This window comes from Hyla sarda, chromosome 8, assembly GCF_029499605.1.
Source record: "Hyla sarda isolate aHylSar1 chromosome 8, aHylSar1.hap1, whole genome shotgun sequence".
In the NCBI taxonomy this organism is placed as follows: Eukaryota; Metazoa; Chordata; class Amphibia; order Anura; family Hylidae; genus Hyla; species Hyla sarda.
In genome coordinates, this window is record NC_079196.1 from 122,377,187 (window position 1) to 122,399,198 (window position 22,012).

The 22,012-nt window shown below is 45.9% G+C and overlaps 7 non-coding genes and 3 pseudogenes across 7 annotated transcripts; all 10 read right to left on the reverse strand.

Annotated features, from left to right (window-relative positions):
* Positions 1-3,378: 3,378 nt before the first annotated feature.
* On the reverse strand, positions 3,379-3,595 carry LOC130285635 (U2 spliceosomal RNA; annotated as a pseudogene).
* A 655-nt stretch (positions 3,596-4,250) lies between these two features.
* LOC130289984 (U2 spliceosomal RNA) lies at positions 4,251-4,410 on the reverse strand (annotated as a pseudogene).
* Positions 4,411-6,514: 2,104 nt separating this feature from the next.
* Positions 6,515-6,705, reverse strand: LOC130287492 (U2 spliceosomal RNA). The gene has a single exon (XR_008847430.1). It is a non-coding gene; the product is annotated as a U2 spliceosomal RNA (small nuclear RNA).
* Positions 6,706-8,796: 2,091 nt separating this feature from the next.
* Positions 8,797-8,987, reverse strand: LOC130287949 (U2 spliceosomal RNA). Its single transcript, XR_008847441.1, has one exon. It is a non-coding gene; the product is annotated as a U2 spliceosomal RNA (small nuclear RNA).
* Positions 8,988-11,066: 2,079 nt separating this feature from the next.
* On the reverse strand, positions 11,067-11,257 carry LOC130287606 (U2 spliceosomal RNA). Its single transcript, XR_008847433.1, has one exon. It is a non-coding gene; the product is annotated as a U2 spliceosomal RNA (small nuclear RNA).
* Positions 11,258-13,348: 2,091 nt separating this feature from the next.
* LOC130289043 (U2 spliceosomal RNA) lies at positions 13,349-13,539 on the reverse strand. The gene has a single exon (XR_008847463.1). It is a non-coding gene; the product is annotated as a U2 spliceosomal RNA (small nuclear RNA).
* Positions 13,540-15,631: 2,092 nt separating this feature from the next.
* Positions 15,632-15,822, reverse strand: LOC130290221 (U2 spliceosomal RNA). The gene has a single exon (XR_008847538.1). It is a non-coding gene; the product is annotated as a U2 spliceosomal RNA (small nuclear RNA).
* A 1,417-nt stretch (positions 15,823-17,239) lies between these two features.
* LOC130290096 (U2 spliceosomal RNA) lies at positions 17,240-17,392 on the reverse strand (annotated as a pseudogene).
* Positions 17,393-19,480: 2,088 nt separating this feature from the next.
* On the reverse strand, positions 19,481-19,671 carry LOC130287721 (U2 spliceosomal RNA). The gene has a single exon (XR_008847438.1). It is a non-coding gene; the product is annotated as a U2 spliceosomal RNA (small nuclear RNA).
* A 2,083-nt stretch (positions 19,672-21,754) lies between these two features.
* On the reverse strand, positions 21,755-21,945 carry LOC130287835 (U2 spliceosomal RNA). Its single transcript, XR_008847439.1, has one exon. It is a non-coding gene; the product is annotated as a U2 spliceosomal RNA (small nuclear RNA).
* Between the last annotated feature and the right edge of the window lie 67 nt (positions 21,946-22,012).

Below are 22,012 nucleotides of genomic sequence, written 5' to 3' on the forward strand. Positions count from 1 at the left end.
TTATAACCTTTTGGCAGACAATCTCCACGTTCCCCTCGTCCGCACTAACTCGACCACTCCTTTTGATGTTAAGGCCCTTTTCCTCTTTCCGGTCTCTGCTTTTCCTCTTTCGCCGTTCTTCTACATCCATCTCCTCTGTATCCCTTCTGGGCGGTCCAGGACCCTCAACTTCCATGAGAGGAGAACCCCTCACTTCTGTCTCAGGTCCCACGACCTTCCCCGGGGACACAATGCTTTTGGAGACATAAGCCACAGCAGGTATCACAGGAATTCCGGTAGCAGAAGACTCAGGCATCACTTTCAGGGTGTGGGTCTTAGGCACAGGCACAGCATCCATGGAGCTCTTCCTCATCGAGGGACCAGCCGACGTAGCCACAATATTGGCCCAGGAGCGTTGAGGACAATCCTTAAAAGCGTGTCCTTTCTGCTTACACACATTACACAGAATCTCATTTTGACAGTCCAAAGTGGTGTGGCCTTTTTGGCCACATCTTTTGCAAATAACCACTTCCTCTTTGCAAGATTCTTGTGTATGACCATATTCATGGCATTTCCTGCAATAATACGGCATCCCAGGGTAGAATAAATAGCCACGTTTACGCCCAATTAAAAAATTTGCAGGTGGGCGACACAGACCTCCAATTCCTCTCACATCTTCTCTGAACTTAACAGCAAACTTATGCTTTCCAGTCCAAAAGTCCATTGCATTCATTATTTTATGAGAGTATTTGACTTCCGCACAATATTGGTTTAAAAATAAGACAATGTCTCTTATATCCACGTATGGATCGTGCATAGTAACCACCAGTGGAACATCGCCATTAGAATATAGAGCAATGAAAACAAGTCCTTTCATATCCTCCTCATTGGCAAGCTCCCGAACTTTCTCAAACATATGGTCACATGCAGATGCGGAAGTCAAGGTAAGAATGAAAAGTCCTTTACCTGGGTCTTTTAGGCAAAACACATCTTCTCTCTGAATGTGCAATAAATCCAGCATAATTCTCTTGACAAAAAATTCCAAAGTCATCTTCTCCTTTTTCTCCTCATCCACTTCAATACGGAAGGTGTTCTTAATCCGAGTTTCAGTATGCGCAGCAAACCTAAGGGTCGCCATGGGGGATCGCCTTCCCGTTCTTTGTAAGTCCTCCTCCTATAGCAGCATGAGGCTTAAGACGGCTAAAAAAACCGCCGATGCCTCAAGGCCGAAGGTTCGACGAACTCAGAGCCCCTTGACAAGATACAAGATCTTAGCCAAAAGGCCGAGAAGCGATAACCGTGAAAGGGGCGGGCCCAACAAGGTCCCCTTCATGGGCACTATCACTGCTTGCTGTCAGGGAGGCTGCCAGACAATTTTCCATGCACACTCTGGGCTGGGGGGCAGTCAACCACCAGTACACACAGCAGAACCTAAACCCATACCATTATTGCTAAGCAGCAAGACAGGGGCCCATTGCACTCCCACGGGGCCTTTTTAAATGCAATCCATAACCCGGATTTGCCAGGAACCCTTCTTACTCCTCCTACTTGCATGTGACACTGGGCTTAGGATCTGCATAGGAAACACACACACAAGCACACACCTACCTTTGTTGCCTGCAGATGCCTCCTTGGCTGTCCCCAAACGGTATCAAACCAACACCCACGGGAAGCTGTAAGCATAGAGGACATGCCTGCACCCCATTGGACTTACCTGTGTGGGTTAAATCCGGGTTATTTGACAACCTATGGCGGTGATGGTTCTGCTCAGGCAGAGCAGTGCTGATGCTCCTCATAAAGCTGTCGCTGCTGTGAAGGTTCTAGGTGACATCACAAATCCCTATGGTTACATACACAACAAAGCTGGGTTGTTGTTGTTTACACTCTGCAAGGCCTGTGATAGTGAGTGACATCATAGCACTGTAGTTCTGAGGGTTCTAGATTGATGCAACAATCTCCTGTTGCTTCTATGAAGGCCATAATAGACGACATCACCAAACAGTTCCATAGTCACATACACAGCAAAGGAGAGATGTTGTTTACACCTAGTGATGTCAGTGGTATTGAGTGACATCACAGCACAGTGCTAAGGCTCCTGGGCCTGGACACAGCAGCGGCTGCAATATCTCAACGGAGAATACGTTTATATATATGTGTGTGTGTGCACGTATATATATATATATATATATATATATATATATATATATATATATATATATATATATATTTATCCGCCGAAATCACTTTTAAACCCATTTCCACCTTTTTTTCCCTTCCCTTCCTCTTACTTTTTTTTCACGTTTTTTAACGTTTTTCTCCTTTTCGCCTCTTTTCTGGGCGTATTATTCTTCTTTTTCTTCTTTTTTTTCGTCTAATGCATACCCCATCAGTGCAGCAATGCTTATTCAATACCGCCAGCAGATGGAGACACTGGGGGATAATTTTCTAAGGATTTATACTGATTTTTCCTGTCTGAATTTGTCGCACAGAAAGTTGCAGGCCAAATATGTGTGACATTTCTGCGACTTTAGCTTCTAGAGCATTTTTACAACATTATACATAGGTGCTGAATACATAAAAAGCGACTGTTCAGCGACAGACAAGTCGCATCGGCTGAAAGTAGGCCAGAATGTCAGTCCATGTTGGAGCAGGTTTAGATACAGTCTAAAGCATAGATCTCAAAGTCTGTGCACAGAATTTAGCAAGGGCCTCGCACCTTCTGATGCATCAGGTAGGTGCACAATAGCATAGCCTAACCCTCTGTACTTTGGTCTATATTGATGCGGGACATAGACAGCCAGCTGATGACCAATCCATTAGTGCAATGGATGGCTGGAAGCATTTGTCTTTGCCTTTGCAATACCACAGAAGCAATGCATGGTCAATGTACAGCAATGACACACCTGTGTGAACAGCCAGGAGACCCCCCCCCCATGTTATGTTACATAGTTACATAGTTAGTACGGTCGAAAAAAGACATATGTCCATCAAGTTCAACCAGGGAATTAAGGGGTAGGGGTGTGGCGCGATATTGGGGAAGGGATGAGATTTTATATTTCTTCATAAGCATTAATCTTATTTTGTCAATTAGGAACATTCAGCACCCACCCGCTATCAAGGCAGCTGCCTATCATGTCATGCCCTACCTGCACAGGTGTGCTGGCTACTCAAATGATCCAATTAAGGAGGCCATTTAGTCAGCAGCAGCAGAAGTCCTGTGCCTGGACGCTCCAACAGCGGCCAGACACAAGCAGAAGCAGAAGCAGCAGAAGCAGCAGCAGCACCACCTTTTGTTTTTTGGCTGCAGCAGCAGCAGCAAGGCCCACAGGGCTGGCTAGCTGGCTAGCCAGCAAGCAGGTAGCAATGAAAGTAGGAATCTTTCTTTTTAACCCTGTAAGGGGGTGGTGCACTGTACCCGAAGATACTGCCATATCGGGTCAATGCATAGGGCGACGGAAGCAAGCTTCGAAATCGGCCCCCGTTCTCAAAAATCCATTTAATATATGGTCCCCAGATAGGGGACGTATCAGATATTAAACTGATAAGAACAGATTTTTTTTTTTTTTTTTAATGCCGAGGAACGTGCTTTCGATTCACCCAAAGTGCAAGAAAAAGTGCAAACGTGTTACACTAAAAAACCGTGCACAAAGGATGCGGTCTATCGCAAGCCCTTCTCCGATAGGAGAGAGGCCCCCCAACAAACCTTACCCTTCGCCTCCGGACCAAAAGGTACCTGCGAGGTTCCAGGTTCGATGTCCCTTTTCGCCGAAGCTACTAGGGGACCACAAATGCTCCCGGCATCCCCCTTGGCGTTAGCCAAGGTATCTGCCCGCAGAGCCGATTACGGTAGGTACCCTGCCAAAGCAGGAGTACCCGGGGTGTTTGCAGGGAGGTGCGGAACCTAATGGCCACACACACCTCCCCTAGACCGCCAGGAGGGACACCCAGAAGGGCTACCGCATCCTGACAAATCCTGTGAACACACAACACGCAAAAAGTGACACAGTGAGACAAAAAAGAAATAAATAAGTGAATGTGTGCAGATATACTGCCCGGACATCCGGCCGGATCTATAAAAATTTCTCTGATCCTAGCCAGAAGGCCGGGAATCAAGAGGTGAGTGCCACAAGGTGAAGAGATTATGGTGCCCGTGCTTCAACCCAGTGAGCCTATTCTCCCAGTGGGTTTCGGCACCTCGGGGTCACCACTCCCCGAGGCACAAAAGTACCTCGGCTCTAGACCCTCTCAGCCTCATGGCGAGACCCGGAGGGAACAGGTCACATCGGGGCAGCCGTCGAGCTGATTCCTCAGAACCAGCCCCGGAAAGCCCTGGTACACCTGCATCCTCCATGCAGCACCCATCCCCACCAGCATGAAAACTGATAAGAACAGATACTACACTTGATCTTAGCCAAAAGGCCGAGAAGCGATAACCGTGAAAGGGGCGGGCCCAACAAGGTCCCCTTCATGGGCACTATCACTGCTTGCTGTCAGGGAGGCTGCCAGACAATTTTCCATGCACACTCTGGGCTGGGGGGCAGTCAACCACCAGTACACACAGCAGAACCTAAACCCATACCATTATTGCTAAGCAGCAAGACAGGGGCCCATTGCACTCCCACGGGGCCTTTTTAAATGCAATCCATAACCCGGATTTGCCAGGAACCCTTCTTACTCCTCCTACTTGCATGTGACACTGGGCTTAGGATCTGCATAGGAAACACACACACAAGCACACACCTACCTTTGTTGCCTGCAGATGCCTCCTTGGCTGTCCCCAAACGGTATCAAACCAACACCCACGGGAAGCTGTAAGCATAGAGGACATGCCTGCACCCCATTGGACTTACCTGTGTGGGTTAAATCCGGGTTATTTGACAACCTATGGCGGTGATGGTTCTGCTCAGGCAGAGCAGTGCTGATGCTCCTCATAAAGCTGTCGCTGCTGTGAAGGTTCTAGGTGACATCACAAATCCCTATGGTTACATACACAACAAAGCTGGGTTGTTGTTGTTTACACTCTGCAAGGCCTGTGGAAGTGAGTGACATCATAGCACTGTAGTTCTGAGGGTTCTAGATGGATGCAACAATCTCCTGTTGCTTCTATGAAGGCCATAATAGACGACATCACCAAACAGCTCCATAGTCACATACACAGCAAAGGAGAGATGTTGTTTACACCTAGTGATGTCAGTGGTATTGAGTGACATCACAGCACAGTGCTAAGGCTCCTGGGCCTGGACACAGCAGCGGCTGCAATATCTCAACGGAGAATACGTTTATATATATGTGTGTGTGTGCGCGTGTATATATATATATATATATATATATATATATATATATATATATATATATATATATATTTCTCCGCCGAAATCACTTTTAAACCCATTTCCACCTTTTTTTCCCTTCTCTTCCTCTTACTTTTTTTTCACGTTTTTTTACGTTTTTCTCCTTTTCGCCTCTTTTCTGGGCGTATTATTCTTCCTTTTCTTCTTTTTTTTCGTCTAATGCATACCCCATCAGTGCAGCAATGCTTATTCAATACCGCCAGCAGATGGAGACACTGGGGGATAATTTTCTAAGGATTTATACTGATTTTTCCTGTCTGAATTTGTCGCACAGAAAGTTGCAGGCCAAATATGTGTGACATTTCTGCGACTTTAGCTTCTAGAGCATTTTTACAACATTATACATAGGTGCTGAATACATAAAAAGCGACTGTTCAGCGACAGACAAGTCGCATCGGCTGAAAGTAGGCCAGAATGTCAGTCCATGTTGGAGCAGGTTTAGATACAGTCTAAAGCATAGATCTCAAAGTCTGTGCACAGAATTTAGCAAGGGCCTCGCACCTTCTGATGCATCAGGTAGGTGCACAATAGCATAGCCTAACCCTCTGTACTTTGGTCTATATTGATGCGGGACATAGACAGCCAGCTGATGACCAATCCATTAGTGCAATGGATGGCTGGAAGCATTTGTCTTTGCCTTTGCAATACCACAGAAGCAATGCATGGTCAATGTACAGCAATGACACACCTGTGTGAACAGCCAGGAGACCCCCCCCCCATGTTATGTTACATAGTTACATAGTTAGTACGGTCGAAAAAAGACATATGTCCATCAAGTTCAACCAGGGAATTAAGGGGTAGGGGTGTGGCGCGATATTGGGGAAGGGATGAGATTTTATATTTCTTCATAAGCATTAATCTTATTTTGTCAATTAGGAACATTCAGCACCCACCCGCTATCAAGGCAGCTGCCTATCATGTCATGCCCTACCTGCACAGGTGTGCTGGCTACTCAAATGATCCAATTAAGGAGGCCATTTAGTCAGCAGCAGCAGAAGTCCTGTGCCTGGACGCTCCAACAGCGGCCAGACACAAGCAGAAGCAGAAGCAGCAGAAGCAGCAGCAGCACCACCTTTTGTTTTTTGGCTGCAGCAGCAGCAGCAAGGCCCACAGGGCTGGCTAGCTGGCTAGCCAGCAAGCAGGTAGCAATGAAAGTAGGAATCTTTCTTTTTAACCCTGTAAGGGGGTGGTGCACTGTACCCGAAGATACTGCCATATCGGGTCAATGCATAGGGCGACGGAAGCAAGCTTCGAAATCGGCCCCCGTTCTCAAAAATCCATTTAATATATGGTCCCCAGATAGGGGACGTATCAGATATTAAACTGATAAGAACAGATACTACACTTGATCTTAGCCAAAAGGCCGAGAAGCGATAACCGTGAAAGGGGTGGGCCCAACAAGGTCCCCTTCATGGGCACTATCACTGCTTGCTGTCAGGGAGGCTGCCAGACAATTTTCCATGCACACTCTGGGCTGGGGGGCAGTCAACCACCAGTACACACAGCAGAACCTAAACCCATACCATTATTGCTAAGCAGCAAGACAGGGGCCCATTGCACTCCCACGGGGCCTTTTTAAATGCAATCCATAACCCGGATTTGCCAGGAACCCTTCTTACTCCTCCTACTTGCATGTGACACTGGGCTTAGGATCTGCATAGGAAACACACACACAAGCACACACCTACCTTTGTTGCCTGCAGATGCCTCCTTGGCTGTCCCCAAACGGTATCAAACCAACACCCACGGGAAGCTGTAAGCATAGAGGACATGCCTGCACCCCATTGGACTTAACTGTGTGGGTTAAATCCGGGTTATTTGACAACCTATGGCGGTGATGGTTCTGCTCAGGCAGAGCAGTGCTGATGCTCCTCATAAAGCTGTCGCTGCTGTGAAGGTTCTAGGTGACATCACAAATCCCTATGGTTACATACACAACAAAGCTGGGTTGTTGTTGTTTACACTCTGCAAGGCCTGTGGAAGTGAGTGACATCATAGCACTGTAGTTCTGAGGGTTCTAGATGGATGCAACAATCTCCTGTTGCTTCTATGAAGGCCATAATAGACGACATCACCAAACAGCTCCATAGTCACATACACAGCAAAGGAGAGATGTTGTTTACACCTAGTGATGTCAGTGGTATTGAGTGACATCACAGCACAGTGCTAAGGCTCCTGGGCCTGGACACAGCAGCGGCTGCAATATCTCAACGGAGAATACGTTTATATATATGTGTGTGTGTGCGCGTATATATATATATATATATATATATATATATATATATATATATTTCTCCGCCGAAATCACTTTTAAACCCATTTCCACCTTTTTTTCCCTTCTCTTCCTCTTACTTTTTTTTCACGTTTTTTTACGTTTTTCTCCTTTTCGCCTCTTTTCTGGGCGTATTATTCTTCTTTTTCTTCTATTTTTTCGTCTAATGCATACCCCATCAGTGCAGCAATGCTTATTCAATACCGCCAGCAGATGGAGACACTGGGGGATAATTTTCTAAGGATTTATACTGATTTTTCCTGTCTGAATTTGTCGCACAGAAAGTTGCAGGCCAAATATGTGTGACATTTCTGCGACTTTAGCTTCTAGAGCATTTTTACAACATTATACATAGGTGCTGAATACATAAAAAGCGACTGTTCAGCGACAGACAAGTCGCATCGGCTGAAAGTAGGCCAGAATGTCAGTCCATGTTGGAGCAGGTTTAGATACAGTCTAAAGCATAGATCTCAAAGTCTGTGCACAGAATTTAGCAAGGGCCTCGCACCTTCTGATGCATCAGGTAGGTGCACAATAGCATAGCCTAACCCTCTGTACTTTGGTCTATATTGATGCGGGACATAGACAGCCAGCTGATGACCAATCCATTAGTGCAATGGATGGCTGGAAGCATTTGTCTTTGCCTTTGCAATACCACAGAAGCAATGCATGGTCAATGTACAGCAATGACACACCTGTGTGAACAGCCAGGAGACCCCCCCCCCCACATGTTATGTTACATAGTTACATAGTTAGTACGGTCGAAAAAAGACATATGTCCATCAAGTTCAACCAGGGAATTAAGGGGTAGGGGTGTGGCGCGATATTGGGGAAGGGATGAGATTTTATATTTCTTCATAAGCATTAATCTTATTTTGTCAATTAGGAACATTCAGCACCCACCCGCTATCAAGGCAGCTGCCTATCATGTCATGCCCTACCTGCACAGGTGTGCTGGCTACTCAAATGATCCAATTAAGGAGGCCATTTAGTCAGCAGCAGCAGAAGTCCTGTGCCTGGACGCTCCAACAGCGGCCAGACACAAGCAGAAGCAGAAGCAGCAGAAGCAGCAGCAGCACCACCTTTTGTTTTTTGGCTGCAGCAGCAGCAGTAAGGCCCACAGGGCTGGCTAGCTGGCTAGCCAGCAAGCAGGTAGCAATGAAAGTAGGAATCTTTCTTTTTAACCCTGTAAGGGGGTGGTGCACTGTACCCGAAGATACTGCCATATCGGGTCAATGCATAGGGCGACGGAAGCAAGCTTCGAAATCGGCCCCCGTTCTCAAAAATCCATTTAATATCTGGTCCCCAGATAGGGGACGTATCAGATATTAAACTGATAAGAACAGATACTACACTTGATCTTAGCCAAAAGGCCGAGAAGCGATAACCGTGAAAGGGGCGGGCCCAACAAGGTCCCCTTCATGGGCACTATCACTGCTTGCTGTCAGGGAGGCTGCCAGACAATTTTCCATGCACACTCTGGGCTGGGGGGCAGTCAACCACCAGTACACACAGCAGAACCTAAACCCATACCATTATTGCTAAGCAGCAAGACAGGGGCCCATTGCACTCCCACGGGGCCTTTTTAAATGCAATCCATAACCCGGATTTGCCAGGAACCCTTCTTACTCCTCCTACTTGCATGTGACACTGGGCTTAGGATCTGCATAGGAAACACACACACAAGCACACACCTACCTTTGTTGCCTGCAGATGCCTCCTTGGCTGTCCCCAAACGGTATCAAACCAACACCCACGGGAAGCTGTAAGCATAGAGGACATGCCTGCACCCCATTGGACTTACCTGTGTGGGTTAAATCCGGGTTATTTGACAACCTATGGCGGTGATGGTTCTACTCAGGCAGAGCAGTGCTGATGCTCCTCATAAAGCTGTCGCTGCTGTGAAGGTTCTAGGTGACATCACAAATCCCTATGGTTACATACACAACAAAGCTGGGTTGTTGTTGTTTACACTCTGCAAGGCCTGTGGAAGTGAGTGACATCATAGCACTGTAGTTCTGAGGGTTCTAGATGGATGCAACAATCTCCTGTTGCTTCTATGAAGGCCATAATAGACGACATCACCAAACAGCTCCATAGTCACATACACAGCAAAGGAGAGATGTTGTTTACACCTAGTGATGTCAGTGGTATTGAGTGACATCACAGCACAGTGCTAAGGCTCCTGGGCCTGGACACAGCAGCGGCTGCAATATCTCAACGGAGAATACGTTTATATATATGTGTGTGTGTGCGCGTATATATATATATATATATATATATATATATATATATATATATATATTTCTCCGCCGAAATCACTTTTAAACCCATTTCCACCTTTTTTTCCCTTCTCTTCCTCTTACTTTTTTTTCACGTTTTTTTACGTTTTTCTCCTTTTCGCCTCTTTTCTGGGCGTATTATTCTTCTTTTTCTTCTTTTTTTTCGTCTAATGCATACCCCATCAGTGCAGCAATGCTTATTCAATACCGCCAGCAGATGGAGACACTGGGGGATAATTTTCTAAGGATTTATACTGATTTTTCCTGTCTGAATTTGTCGCACAGAAAGTTGCAGGCCAAATATGTGTGACATTTCTGCGACTTTAGCTTCTAGAGCATTTTTACAACATTATACATAGGTGCTGAATACATAAAAAGCGACTGTTCAGCGACAGACAAGTCGCATCGGCTGAAAGTAGGCCAGAATGTCAGTCCATGTTGGAGCAGGTTTAGATACAGTCTAAAGCATAGATCTCAAAGTCTGTGCACAGAATTTAGCATGGGCCTCGCACCTTCTGATGCATCAGGTAGGTGCACAATAGCATAGCCTAACCCTCTGTACTTTGGTCTATATTGATGCGGGACATAGACAGCCAGCTGATGACCAATCCATTAGTGCAATGGATGGCTGGAAGCATTTGTCTTTGCTTTTGCAATACCACAGAAGCAATGCATGGTCAATGTACAGCAATGACACACCTGTGTGAACAGCCAGGAGACCCCCCCCCATGTTATGTTACATAGTTACATAGTTAGTACGGTCGAAAAAAGACATATGTCCATCAAGTTCAACCAGGGAATTAAGGGGTAGGGGTGTGGCGCGATATTGGGGAAGGGATGAGATTTTATATTTCTTCATAAGCATTAATCTTATTTTGTCAATTAGGAACATTCAGCACCCACCCGCTATCAAGGCAGCTGCCTATCATGTCATGCCCTACCTGCACAGGTGTGCTGGCTACTCAAATGATCCAATTAAGGAGGCCATTTAGTCAGCAGCAGCAGAAGTCCTGTGCCTGGACGCTCCAACAGCGGCCAGACACAAGCAGAAGCAGAAGCAGCAGAAGCACCACCTTTTGTTTTTTGGCTGCAGCAGCAGCAAGGCCCACAGGGCTGGCTAGCTGGCTAGCCAGCAAGCAGGTAGCAATGAAAGTAGGAATCTTTCTTTTTAACCCTGTAAGGGGGTGGTGCACTGTACCCGAAGATACTGCCATATCGGGTCAATGCATAGGGCGACGGAAGCAAGCTTCGAAATCGGCCCCCGTTCTCAAAAATCCATTTAATATATGGTCCCCAGATAGGGGACGTATCAGATATTAAACTGATAAGAACAGATACTACACTTGATCTTAGCCAAAAGGCCGAGAAGCGATAACCGTGAAAGGGGCGGGCCCAACAAGGTCCCCTTCATGGGCACTATCACTGCTTGCTGTCAGGGAGGCTGCCAGACAATTTTCCATGCACACTCTGGGCTGGGGGGCAGTCAACCACCAGTACACACAGCAGAACCTAAACCCATACCATTATTGCTAAGCAACAAGACAGGGGCCCATTGCACTCCCATGGGGCCTTTTTAAATGCAATCCATAACCCGGATTTGCCAGGAACCCTTCTTACTCCTCCTACTTGCATGTGACACTGGGCTTAGGATCTGCATAGGAAACACACACACAAGCACACACCTACCTTTGTTGCCTGCAGATGCCTCCTTGGCTGTCCCCAAACGGTATCAAACTAACACCCACGGGAAGCTGTAAGCATAGAGGACATGCCTGCACCCCATTGGACTTACCTGTGTGGGTTAAATCCGGGTTATTTGACAACCTATGGCGGTGATGGTTCTGCTCAGGCAGAGCAGTGCTGATGCTCCTCATAAAGCTGTCGCTGCTGTGAAGGTTCTAGGTGACATCACAAATCCCTATGGTTACATACACAACAAAGCTGGGTTGTTGTTGTTTACACTCTGCAAGGCCTGTGGAAGTGAGTGACATCATAGCACTGTAGTTCTGAGGGTTCTAGATGGATGCAACAATCTCCTGTTGCTTCTATGAAGGCCATAATAGACGACATCACCAAACAGCTCCATAGTCACATACACAGCAAAGGAGAGATGTTGTTTACACCTAGTGATGTCAGTGGTATTGAGTGACATCACAGCACAGTGCTAAGGCTCCTGGGCCTGGACACAGCAGCGGCTGCAATATCTCAACGGAGAATACGTTTATATATATGTGTGTGTGTGCGCGTATATATATATATATATATATATATATATATATATATATATATATATATTTCTCCGCCGAAATCACTTTTAAACCCATTTCCACCTTTTTTTCCCTTCTCTTCCTCTTACTTTTTTTTCACGTTTTTTTACGTTTTTCTCCTTTTCGCCTCTTTTCTGGGCGTATTATTCTTCTTTTTCTTCTTTTTTTTTCGTCTAATGCATACCCCATCAGTGCAGCAATGCTTATTCAATACCGCCAGCAGATGGAGACACTGGGGATAATTTTCTAAGGATTTATACTGATTTTTCCTGTCTGAATTTGTCGCACAGAAAGTTGCAGGCCAAATATGTGTGACATTTCTGCGACTTTAGCTTCTAGAGCATTTTTACAACATTATACATAGGTGCTGAATACATAAAAAGCGACTGTTCAGCGACAGACAAGTCACATCGGCTGAAAGTAGGCCAGAATGTCAGTCCATGTTGGAGCAGGTTTAGATACAGTCTAAAGCATAGATCTCAAAGTCTGTGCACAGAATTTAGCAAGGGCCTCGCACCTTCTGATGCATCAGGTACGTGCACAATAGCATAGCCTAACCCTCTGTACTTTGGTCTATATTGATGCGGGACATAGACAGCCAGCTGATGACCAATCCATTAGTGCAATGGATGGCTGGAAGCATTTGTCTTTGCCTTTGCAATACCACAGAAGCAATGCATGGTCAATGTACAGCAATGACACACCTGTGTGAACAGCCAGGAGACCCCCCCCCCATGTTATGTTACATAGTTACATAGTTAGTACGGTCGAAAAAAGACATATGTCCATCAAGTTCAACCAGGGAATTAAGGGGTAGGGGTGTGGCGCGATATTGGGGAAGGGATGAGATTTTATATTTCTTCATAAGCATTAATCTTATTTTGTCAATTAGGAACATTCAGCACCCACCCGCTATCAAGGCAGCTGCCTATCATGTCATGCCCTACCTGCACAGGTGTGCTGGCTACTCAAATGATCCAATTAAGGAGGCCATTTAGTCAGCAGCAGCAGAAGTCCTGTGCCTGGACGCTCCAACAGCGGCCAGACACAAGCAGAAGCAGAAGCAGCAGAAGCAGCAGCAGCAGCACCTTTTGTTTTTTGGCTGCAGCAGCAGCAAGGCCCACAGGGCTGGCTAGCTGGCTAGCCAGCAAGCAGGTAGCAATGAAAGTAGGAATCTTTCTTTTTAACCCTGTAAGGGGGTGGTGCACTGTACCCGAAGATACTGCCATATCGGGTCAATGCATAGGGCGACGGAAGCAAGCTTCGAAATCGGCCCCTGTTCTCAAAAATCCATTTAATATATGGTCCCCAGATAGGGGACGTATCAGATATTAAACTGATAAGAACAGATACTACACTTGATCTTAGCCAAAAGGCCGAGAAGCGATAACCGTGAAAGGGGCGGGCCCAACAAGGTCCCCTTCATGGGCACTATCACTGCTTGCTGTCAGGGAGGCTGCCAGACAATTTTCCATGCACACTCTGGGCTGGGGGGCAGTCAACCACCAGTACACACAGCAGAACCTAAACCCATACCATTATTGCTAAGCAGCAAGACAGGGGCCCATTGCACTCCCACGGGGCCTTTTTAAATGCAATCCATAACCCGGATTTGCCAGGAACCCTTCTTACTCCTCCTACTTGCATTTGACACTGGGCTTAGGATCTGCATAGGAAACACACACACAAGCACACACCTACCTTTGTTGCCTGCAGATGCCTCCTTGGCTGTCCCCAAACGGTATCAAACCAACACCCACGGGAAGCTGTAAGCATAGAGGACATGCTTGCACCCCATTGGACTTACCTGTGTGGGTTAAATCCGGGTTATTTGACAACCTATGGCGGTGATGGTTCTGCTCAGGCAGAGCAGTGCTGATGCTCCTCATAAAGCTGTCGCTGCTGTGAAGGTTCTAGGTGACATCACAAATCCCTATGGTTACATACACAACAAAGCTGGGTTGTTGTTGTTTACACTCTGCAAGGCCTGTGGAAGTGAGTGACATCATAGCACTGTAGTTCTGAGGGTTCTAGATGGATGCAACAATCTCCTGTTGCTTCTATGAAGGCCATAATAGACGACATCACCAAACAGCTCCATAGTCACATACACAGCAAAGGAGAGATGTTGTTTACACCTAGTGATGTCAGTGGTATTGAGTGACATCACAGCACAGTGCTAAGGCTCCTGGGCCTGGACACAGCAGCGGCTGCAATATCTCAACGGAGAATACGTTTATATATATGTGTGTGTGTGCGCGTATATATATATATATATATATATATATATATATATATATATATATGTATATATTTCTCCGCCGAAATCACTTTTAAACCCATTTCCACCTTTTTTTCCCTTCTCTTCCTCTTACTTTTTTTTCACGTTTTTTTACGTTTTTCTCCTTTTCGCCTCTTTTCTGGGCGTATTATTCTTCTTTTTCTTCTTTTTTTTCGTCAATGCATACCCCATCAGTGCAGCAATGCTTATTCAATACCGCCAGCAGATGGAGACACTGGGGGATAATTTTCTAAGGATTTATACTGATTTTTCCTGTCTGAATTTATCGCACAGAAAGTTGTAGGCCAAATATGTGTGACATTTCTGCGACTTTAGCTTCTAGAGCATTTTTACAACATTATACATAGGTGCTGAATACATAAAAAGCGACTGTTCAGCGACAGACAAGTCGCATCGGCTGAAAGTAGGCCAGAATGTCAGTCCATGTTGGAGCAGGTTTAGATACAGTCTAAAGCATAGATCTCAAAGTCTGTGCACAGAATTTAGCAAGGGCCTCGCACCTTCTGATGCATCAGGTAGGTGCACAATAGCATAGCCTAACCCTCTGTACTTTGGTCTATATTGATGCGGGACATAGACAGCCAGCTGATGACCAATCCATTAGTGCAATGGATGGCTGGAAGCATTTGTCTTTGCCTTTGCAATACCACAGAAGCAATGCATGGTCAATGTACAGCAATGACACACCTGTGTGAACAGCCAGGAGACCCCCCCCCCCATGTTATGTTACATAGTTACATAGTTAGTACGGTCGAAAAAAGACATATGTCCATCAAGTTCAACCAGGGAATTAAGGGGTAGGGGTGTGGCGTGATATTGGGGAAGGGATGAGATTTTATATTTCTTCATAAGCATTAATCTTATTTTGTCAATTAGGAACTTTCAGCACCCACCCGCTATCAAGGCAGCTGCCTATCATGTCATGCCCTACCTGCACAGGTGTGCTGGCTACTCAAATGATCCAATTAAGGAGGCCATTTAGTCAGCAGCAGCAGAAGTCCTGTGCCTGGACGCTCCAACAGCGGCCAGACACAAGCAGAAGCAGCAGAAGCAGCAGCAGCACCACCTTTTGTTTTTTGGCTGCAGCAGCAGCAGCAAGGCCCACAGGGCTGGCTAGCTGGCTAGCCAGCAAGCAGGTAGCAATGAAAGTAGGAATCTTTCTTTTTAACCCTGTAAGGGGGTGGTGCACTGTACCCGAAGATACTGCCATATCGGGTCAATGCATAGGGCGACGGAAGCAAGCTTCGAAATCGGCCCCCGTTCTCAAAAATCCATTTAATATATGGTCCCCAGATAGGGGACGTATCAGATATTAAACTGATAAGAACAGATTTTTTTTTTTTAAGTTTCCCTCAGAACTAAATCATAGTTCTAAGATCTCATATGAACTAGATTTTTGTGCTCATCATCAGGTAACTTTTTTTTTTTTTTTTTTTTATTTATTTCCAGAATAAAACAAATTAAAACAACAAAACAACTAACAACAATAACTCAAATAAACCTTAATCCAAAATGAAACCCTTTCTCCATGCGAAAACTGCCAAATAATCAATTAAACCGAATTGAAGAGCTCCACTCTTCAAAGCTTCTTTGACAGGGACTGCCAACCATGGTGACACTTGGTAGGTCGCCATGAAGCGCCTTACATCAGGCTTCATGGACTGCATTATTTTTCCCCTCACAGTTTCAAGCCGGGTATTCACTTTTATTTTAAATTTTACTAGGTCTTGAACAAATATTTCTTTTTCTTCCTTTGGGGCTTGGTCTAGCACCTCACCCAAATATCCAGAAAAATACTCACTGAGAATTATTTTCTTTAATTCCTCTGTGTGCTCCCCTTCAGAAGCCTCACTTACGCTTTCTTCTTCCATTTTTTTTCCTGTGTCCAACTTTTCTTTGCTCTTGCCAGAAACTTTTTTGGTCTCTGGAACTATATTCTCTTCTTTTGTCTTCCTCTTCAATTTCACCCCAACTTCCATAGCCTCAGATTTTTCCGGGCAGTCTTTAAAGAAGTGCCCAGTCTTTTTACAGGCCCTGCAGGTCTTACTTTGGCCACACTCAGAAAAGACATGACCTTCCTTTAGACATTTGGTACATATTATCTTTCCACAACTTTCATGCCCGTATTGTTTGCAGTTTTTGCAGAAAGTTCCCATCTCTGGGAAAAATAAATCCCCTGTGTCCTTCCCTATTTTAAACCGAGCTGGTGGGAGCAATAATCTTCCGGGCGCCCCCGCATCCTCTTTCAGTCTGCACAAGAACTTCCATTTTCCTGTCCAAAGCTGGTGTTGGTTAAGGACTTTACCTCTTTCCTCTACTTCCACACAAAATTCCTGCAAAAAGAGCTTGATGTCACTTTCTTTCGCGTATGGCGAGTACATCTTAACTGTGAACAGCTTGGTATTGTCCACAAAGTGCTCAACCAATTTTATGCCTTCCATCTTTGGATGATTCCGGGTTTTCTCCAAGGTTTCCAAAAATTTTCTGTAGAAAGACTTGCTGTTGAAAGTAACATCATAGACCCCCTTTCGAGGGTAATCCATGACTGTCAAGATCTCCATTCTTGGCACTTGGAACAGACCAAACAAGATCTCCACGATTAAGAAGTCCACATTCTTTTCTCCTCTGGCTTGCTCCTCCATGATAAATCGAACAGCATTTTTGACCCGAGCATATTCAGGTATATCCGCCATGTCTGTTCAGCTGCCGAGATCTTCTTCCGTCCTCTGTTTGCAACCAGGCGACCCAGTGGCTGCCTGGTGATCACTTCTCGTTTCCTGGGGAGTAAGCCGTAACCCCAAAAGCAGCAAGGGGGTGAAGCTCCACCAAATAGGTAGAGCGATCCCCCAAGGCCAAGGCACGGGTACCCCAGGAACCTTCCAGCCAGACCAAGTGAGCAGATACTACACTTGATCTTAGCCAAAAGGCCGAGAAGCGATAACCGTGAAAGGGGCGGGCCCAACAAGGTCCCCTTCATGGGCACTATCACTGCTTGCTGTCAGGGAGGCTGCCAGACAATTTTCCATGCACACTCTGGGCTGGGGGGCAGTCAACCACCAGTACACACAGCAGAACCTAAACCCATACCATTATTGCTAAGCAGCAAGACAGGGGCCCATTGCACTCCCACGGGGCCTTTTTAAATGCAATCCATAACCCGGATTTGCCAGGAACCCTTCTTACTCCTCCTACTTGCATGTGACACTGGGCTTAGGATCTGCATAGGAAACACACACACAAGCACACACCTACCTTTGTTGCCTGCAGATGCCTCCTTGGCTGTCCCCAAACGGTATCAAACCAACACCCACGGGAAGCTGTAAGCATAGAGGACATGCCTGCACCCCATTGGACTTACCTGTGTGGGTTAAATCCGGGTTATTTGACAACCTATGGCGGTGATGGTTCTGCTCAGGCAGAGCAGTGCTGATGCTCCTCATAAAGCTGTCGCTGCTGTGAAGGTTCTAGGTGACATCACAAATCCCTATGGTTACATACACAACAAAGCTGGGTTGTTGTTGTTTACACTCTGCAAGGCCTGTGGAAGTGAGTGACATCATAGCACTGTAGTTCTGAGGGTTCTAGATGGATGCAACAATCTCCTGTTGCTTCTATGAAGGCCATAATAGACGACATCACCAAACAGCTCCATAGTCACATACACAGCAAAGGAGAGATGTTGTTTACACCTAGTGATGTCAGTGGTATTGAGTGACATCATAGCACAGTGCTAAGGCTCCTGGGCCTGGACACAGCAGCGGCTGCAATATCTCAACGGAGAATACGTTTATATATATGTGTGTGTGTGCGCGTATATATATATATATATATATATATATATATATATATATTTCTCCGCCGAAATCACTTTTAAACCCATTTCCACCTTTTTTTCCCTTCTCTTCCTCTTACTTTTTTTTCACGTTTTTTTACGTTTTTCTCCTTTTCGCCTCTTTTCTGGGCGTATTATTCTTCTTTTTCTTCTTTTTTTTTCGTCTAATGCATACCCCATCAGTGCAGGAATGCTTATTCAATACCGCCAGCAGATGGAGACACTGGGGGATAATTTTCTAAGGATTTATACTGATTTTTCCTGTCTGAATTTGTCGCACAGAAAGTTGCAGGCCAAATATGTGTGACATTTCTGCGACTTTAGCTTCTAGAGCATTTTTACAACATTATACATAGGTGCTGAATACATAAAAAGCGACTGTTCAGCGACAGACAAGTCGCATCGGCTGAAAGTAGGCCAGAATGTCAGTCCATGTTGGAGCAGGTTTAGATACAGTCTAAAGCATAGATCTCAAAGTCTGTGCACAGAATTTAGCAAGGGCCTCGCACCTTCTGATGCATCAGGTAGGTTCACAATAGCATAGCCTAACCCTCTGTACTTTGGTCTATATTGATGCGGGACATAGACAGCCAGCTGATGACCAATCCATTAGTGCAATGGATGGCTGGAAGCATTTGTCTTTGCCTTTGCAATACCACAGAAGCAATGCATGGTCAATGTACAGCAATGACACACCTGTGTGAACAGCCAGGAGACCCCCCCCCCCCCATGTTATGTTACATAGTTACATAGTTAGTACGGTCGAAAAAAGACATATGTCCATCAAGTTCAACCAGGGAATTAAGGGGTAGGGGTGTGGCGCGATATTGGGGAAGGGATGAGATTTTATATTTCTTCATAAGCATTAATCTTATTTTGTCAATTAGGAACATTCAGCACCCACCCGCTATCAAGGCAGCTGCCTATCATGTCATGCCCTACCTGCACAGGTGTGCTGGCTACTCAAATGATCCAATTAAGGAGGCCATTTAGTCAGCAGCAGCAGAAGTCCTGTGCCTGGACGCTCCAACAGCGGCCAGACACAAGCAGAAGCAGAAGCAGCAGAAGCAGCAGCAGCACCACCTTTTGTTTTTTGGCTGCAGCAGCAGCAGCAAGGCCCACAGGGCTGGCTAGCTGGCTAGCCAGCAAGCAGGTAGCAATGAAAGTAGGAATCTTTCTTTTTAACCCTGTAAGGGGGTGGTGCACTGTACCCGAAGATACTGCCATATCGGGTCAATGCATAGGGCGACGGAAGCAAGCTTCGAAATCGGCCCCCGTTCTCAAAAATCCATTTAATATATGGTCCCCAGATAGGGGACGTATCAGATATTAAACTGATAAGAACAGATACTACACTTGATCTTAGCCAAAAGGCCGAGAAGCGATAACCGTGAAAGGGGCGGGCCCAACAAGGTCCCCTTCATGGGCACTATCACTGCTTGCTGTCAGGGAGGCTGCCAGACAATTTTCCATGCACACTCTGGGCTGGGGGGCAGTCAACCACCAGTACACACAGCAGAACCTAAACCCATACCATTATTGCTAAGCAGCAAGACAGGGGCCCATTGCACTCCCACGAGGCCTTTTTAAATGCAATCCATAACCCGGATTTGCCAGGAACCCTTCTTACTCCTCCTACTTGCATGTGACACTGGGCTTAGGATCTGCATAGGAAACACACACACAAGCACACACCTACCTTTGTTGCCTGCAGATGCCTCCTTGGCTGTCCCCAAACGGTATCAAACCAACACCCACGGGAAGCTGTAAGCATAGAGGACATGCCTGCACCCCATTGGACTTCCCTGTGTGGGTTAAATCCGGGTTATTTGACAACCTATGGCGGTGATGGTTCTGCTCAGGCAGAGCAGTGCTGATGCTCCTCATAAAGCTGTCGCTGCTGTGAAGGTTCTAGGTGACATCACAAATCCCTATGGTTACATACACAACAAAGCTGGGTTGTTGTTGTTTACACTCTGCAAGGCCTGTGGAAGTGAGTGACATCATAGCACTGTAGTTCTGAGGGTTCTAGATGGATGCAACAATCTCCTGTTGCTTCTATGAAGGCCATAATAGACGACATCACCAAACAGCTCCATAGTCACATACACAGCAAAGGAGAGATGTTGTTTACACCTAGTGATGTCAGTGGTATTGAGTGACATCACAGCACAGTGCTAAGGCTCCTGGGCCTGGACACAGCAGCGGCTGCAATATCTCAACGGAGAATACGTTTATATATATGTGTGTGTGTGCGCGTATATATATATATATATATATATATATATATATATTTCTCCGCCGAAATCACTTTTAAACCCATTTCCACCTTTTTTTCCCTTCTCTTCCTCTTACTTTTTTTTCCCGTTTTTTTACGTTTTTCTCCTTTTCGCCTCTTTTCTGGGCGTATTATTCTTCTTTTTCTTCTTTTTTTTCGTGTAATGCATACCCCATCAGTGCAGCAATGCTTATTCAATACCGCCAGCAGATGGAGACACTGGGGGATAATTTTCTAAGGATTTATACTGATTTTTCCTGTCTGAATTTGTCGCACAGAAAGTTGCAGGCCAAATATGTGTGACATTTCTGCGACTTTAGCTTCTAGAGCATTTTTACAACATTATACATAGGTGCTGAATACATAAAAAGCGACTGTTCAGCGACAGACAAGTCGCATCGGCTGAAAGTAGGCCAGAATGTCAGTCCATGTTGGAGCAGGTTTAGATACAGTCTAAAGCATAGATCTCAAAGTCTGTGCACAGAATTTAGCAAGGGCCTCGCACCTTCTGATGCATCAGGTAGGTGCACAATAGCATAGCCTAACCCTCTGTACTTTGGTCTATATTGATGCGGGACATAGACAGCCAGCTGATGACCAATCCATTAGTGCAATGGATGGCTGGAAGCATTTGTCTTTGCCTTTGCAATACCACAGAAGCAATGCATGGTCAATGTACAGCAATGACACACCTGTGTGAACAGCCAGGAGACCCCCCCCCCCCCATGTTATGTTACATAGTTACATAGTTAGTACGGTCGAAAAAAGACATATGTTCATCAAGTTCAACCAGGGATTTAAGGGGTAGGGGTGTGGCGCGATATTGGGGAAGGGATGAGATTTTATATTTCTTCATAAGCATTAATCTTATTTTGTCAATTAGGAACATTCAGCACCCACCCGCTATCAAGGCAGCTGCCTATCATGTCATGCCCTACCTGCACAGGTGTGCTGGCTACTCAAATGATCCAATTAAGGAGGCCATTTAGTCAGCAGCAGCAGAAGTCCTGTGCCTGGACGCTCCAACAGCGGCCAGACACAAGCAGAAGCAGAAGCAGCAGAAGCAGCAGCAGCACCACCTTTTGTTTTTTGGCTGCAGCAGCAGCAGCAAGGCCCACAGGGCTGGCTAGCTGGCTAGCCAGCAAGCAGGTAGCAATGAAAGTAGGAATCTTTCTTTTTAACCCTGTAAGGGGGTGGTGCACTGTACCCGAAGATACTGCCATATCGGGTCAATGCATAGGGCGACGGAAGCAAGCTTCGAAATCGGCCCCCGTTCTCAAAAATCCATTTAATATATGGTCCCCAGATAGGGGACGTATCAGATATTAAACTGATAAGAACAGATACTACACTTGATCTTAGCCAAAAGGCCGAGAAGCGATAACCGTGAAAGGGGCGGGCCCAACAAGGTCCCCTTCATGGGCACTATCACTGCTTGCTGTCAGGGAG